This window comes from Habropoda laboriosa, unplaced genomic scaffold, assembly GCF_001263275.1.
Source record: "Habropoda laboriosa isolate 0110345459 unplaced genomic scaffold, ASM126327v1 scaffold291, whole genome shotgun sequence".
In the NCBI taxonomy this organism is placed as follows: Eukaryota; Metazoa; Arthropoda; class Insecta; order Hymenoptera; family Apidae; genus Habropoda; species Habropoda laboriosa.
The window spans coordinates 1,972,517-1,976,109 of NW_017100515.1; the positions used below are offsets into that span (position 1 = coordinate 1,972,517).

Below are 3,593 nucleotides of genomic sequence, written 5' to 3' on the forward strand. Positions count from 1 at the left end.
TCACAATGAAAAAATATAATTTTCGTATAATCTATTTAATAAAAAAAATCTGTGTCATATTTATCACTGAGAAATACCTTAATTTTGCATTCGCAGTATTCACAATTTCATCGATCTAACAGATTTGATACGACGATGAAAAAGAATCGCGAGAGTACTCCAAATAAATGTAATCGATTACATATGTCGAGGAAAAGTATGATCGATTGTTGGAATAATTTTTAAGAAGGATTTCCACGATTTTCTCGAGTAAATGGTGAAACGTGACGATGAACGAGAGGTCCACCGCGGAATTGCGTGCAGCCAGGCCGCACGATTATCGTTATTCGAACGACGAAAAGCTACGCCCCCATGGTGGTCGGACGATTGGCCAGCGCCGAAATTCCGGAGGCAAATATTTGACCGGATGAATCGACCTGTTCGCTGGAAAACGATTGTACGTGTGCCTCTGAATCTTCGAGGGAGGGTGTGAACTGTTGGAGAATGTCGAGGAATTGTTCGTAAAGACAGGTACAATCGCTGTCTCTAGTAAAATGACAAAAAACTAAAAAAACAACTGACAAAAATTCCACGTCAATCGCTCTAACTTTGAATGAAAAAAAATTTTTTCAATGCATAAAAAATAACTGAGCCCCAAAATCTCCTTTCCAATCCACCTCCCCACTCTCTCTTATCATACAGACACAATATTCTAATAAAATTAACCGTAAAAATTTCTCGTCTATCGATCTAACACTCGATTAAAAACAAAAATGTTCAATGCATAAAAAATAAATGTCCCGCCATTGAGATAAATGAGCCCCAAAATCTGCTTCAAATCCACCCCTTGTTCTCCCTCTAAATACAGACACGAGGCCGCTAGGATTGATGCAGGGTAGGGCGTAACAAAGCACGGCGACACAAAGTACCGTATCAAATCGTGCTCGTCCACAATTGCGATCTATTGGTAGCGCGTCAGGTATCACACCTTCGTGGCCGAATAATTTATCGCGATCCGACGAGCATGCAACAATATAAGCAATTTCGCGCGTACAATACAAGCGTGCCGGGGGATCCACCGCCCCTCCGATAAATATGAACAGAGTAGTAATAAATTACGAAGGACGATTAGAGCGGCTCGACGATAAATTAACGTGAACGGGGACCGCGGCGGTGTATCAGCGTCGCGTCTCGGCGAGCCGATCCCGCCCGATCACCCATCGAGATTAATCCCTTTTTCCTTCGGGACACGCTCGATGAACTCTGGGCTACCTCTTTTTTTCCATCGATATTCCCTTATCAGGATCATTGATATTTTTTAAACGATAGATTTACAGCTAGAAATTAATTTTTGTTTCTTTTTGTTCGAATACCGGGTGTAAATTTATGCTTCGGCTAAGGGACGAAAGTTGTGAGAATAGGAATTCATTAGAGGACATCTAGCGGTGTGTTGTGGTACCATAGGGCAGTGTTGTGCACAAAACTTCGTTTTTTTTTGTATTTTTCGAATTTTTTTTTTAAGTTCAAGATAGAACTATGGACGATATTCATATTGTTGAGTACTTTTTTTATCACTTTTCGGTAAAGTCGTTTGTTAGCAAAGTTATAACTGAACTATTTATGTGTTTAACTATACACTTAATATGGTGATAATGCGTAAGGCTAATGGTGTCACATTATCGTGAGGAAGTAGCACTACATTATCGCCAACTACGTCCTCTGTGATATGTACTCGCACTTCCAGAGGGCAGCAAGTATTTGACGCAGGAAACGGAGCAACAAAAGGCTATTATAACGAAATCAATAAGAAAAAAAACGAACGTACCGTTCAAGAAACGCGAAAATATATTTTTTTGGAATCACAAGAATATGAATCTTTTAATTTTCGTATTTCGCGGTATTTTATTGTTAAATAATCGATGCCACTGTTGTTTTTATGAAAATAGCGAAAAATAAAGATCGAGAAGTAGATAAAAAGGATAAAAAGGGCGATTCGAAGAAATAAAAAAAAATTCCTTCGAGCCGGATTCGAACCAGCGACCTATGGATGTCTCTTCCAAGAATCAACCAACTACAGTCCACCGCTCTACCAACTGAGCTATCGAAGGTGTTACAAAAATGTTTCATTTTTGCGCAGATATATCGTAGCGGGATATCGTGTAAATCTGAAGGTCATTTATTGACAACAACGTATATACATACGTGTATACATACCTATATATGTTCACACGTTCGCGTGTAACGATAATTGTCTCATATATTCCTAGATATTCGATGAAATAAAAACAGAATTGTACATACAGTGAAATTAATACGACAAAGACAACAGAAATACGATACATCTAACCACAATTGAAGTATAGTTACAAAATAAATGCCGCGGTTGAATGTTTAGCCTTGAAAACGTTCCGGAGAGGGAAGCTTCACTGTAGACGAGTAATTCCACACTACGTGAACGGAATTAATCGACAAAACAAATTAATATCAATGACATTGTCAAACTCACACAGAAGAACGGGTATATTTATACGGTTATTTGACTCTCAAGGATCGCGTGAAACAAATGTCTGCGGATGTCAATAAAGTTAGGTGATAATTAAAAAGCAAATGACAGACAAAGGAATACATCGCAGCTTCCGAATCACTGAATGATTCTCGACAGAATTCGGATAACATTACGCGATTCTACGGTGACGGGCAGAAAATATCAACGCGATAAAAAATTGAGATAAACGGGACCGTCGTTGATAAATCAATGGATAACCTTAAAAACACTCACCCACAATGCACGTTCAAATGCCTGGACGTCCGGACGGTAACCGAAATACTCCTTGACACCGACGTCCACAGAATCGTTTGACGAGGTTAACATTTATTACAGGCTTGCGTCACCTTTCTCGAACATTTCGCAGAAATTTAGTGCACTTTTGTTTACACTCACCACACATCGCACACACTTTTAACACCGAATCCTACTTGCCGAGCGTTTCTGAACAAGTGTTCTACTGTTAAAGCCAACCGTAATTGCGTCGCGTGCTGCCATCTAGCGGCGGCATTGGAATTTTGAATTTGAATTTTTTTTAAACATTTCCTCGAAAGGAATCGGTTATGTAACGTTTATTACACGTTTTATTTAGCTAAAATTATTACAAACGTTTAAAAAAGTTTAATTTTATACATTCCGGTCGTGCCATTGCACTATATTATTATATTATTCACTTTTGCGTTGTTTAAATATTGAATTTAAAAGTTTATTAAGCACAACGTACCACGATTAGAAGACACGCACATTCTTTGAGACTTGAGATTCAAATGCGAGTGAAGGAAACACTGGTTCCGAATAAAAAGATAATCAAACGATAAGGTTTGGCATCTGAATGCGTTTTTTGCCGTAATACTACCGTTTTATGCACCACTTTTTAATATTAATAGAGAGAACGCGAAATCTTGTGACACATAGCCATTACGCAGCTTCAAACTATTGAGTGGCGCCAAAAAAATTCGTTGACACAAGTCGCCACCTTGAGATCTATTACGACATTAAAAATTTGAACAATCGTTCAAAATTTCAAATATTTAAATTATGTTTATGTCACTTTATACATGGAATAAAT

General features: G+C 38.2%; 1 protein-coding gene and 1 non-coding gene across 2 annotated transcripts in view; both read right to left on the reverse strand.

Moving 5' to 3' along the window:
- Positions 1-2,941, reverse strand: part of LOC108576477 (von Hippel-Lindau disease tumor suppressor) — a 108,694-nt gene extending 105,753 nt beyond the window's left edge. Inside the window, exon 1 of the mRNA XM_017939486.1 lies at positions 2,759-2,941. The gene's annotated coding sequence lies outside the window, so the exon portion shown is untranslated. The remainder of the gene's footprint in view (positions 1-2,758) is intronic.
- Trnay-gua lies at positions 1,993-2,087 on the reverse strand. The gene is made up of 2 exons: positions 2,051-2,087; positions 1,993-2,028 (listed from the first exon to the last, which is right to left on the reverse strand). It is a non-coding gene; the product is annotated as a tRNA-Tyr (tRNA).
- Positions 2,942-3,593: the final 652 nt, after the last annotated feature.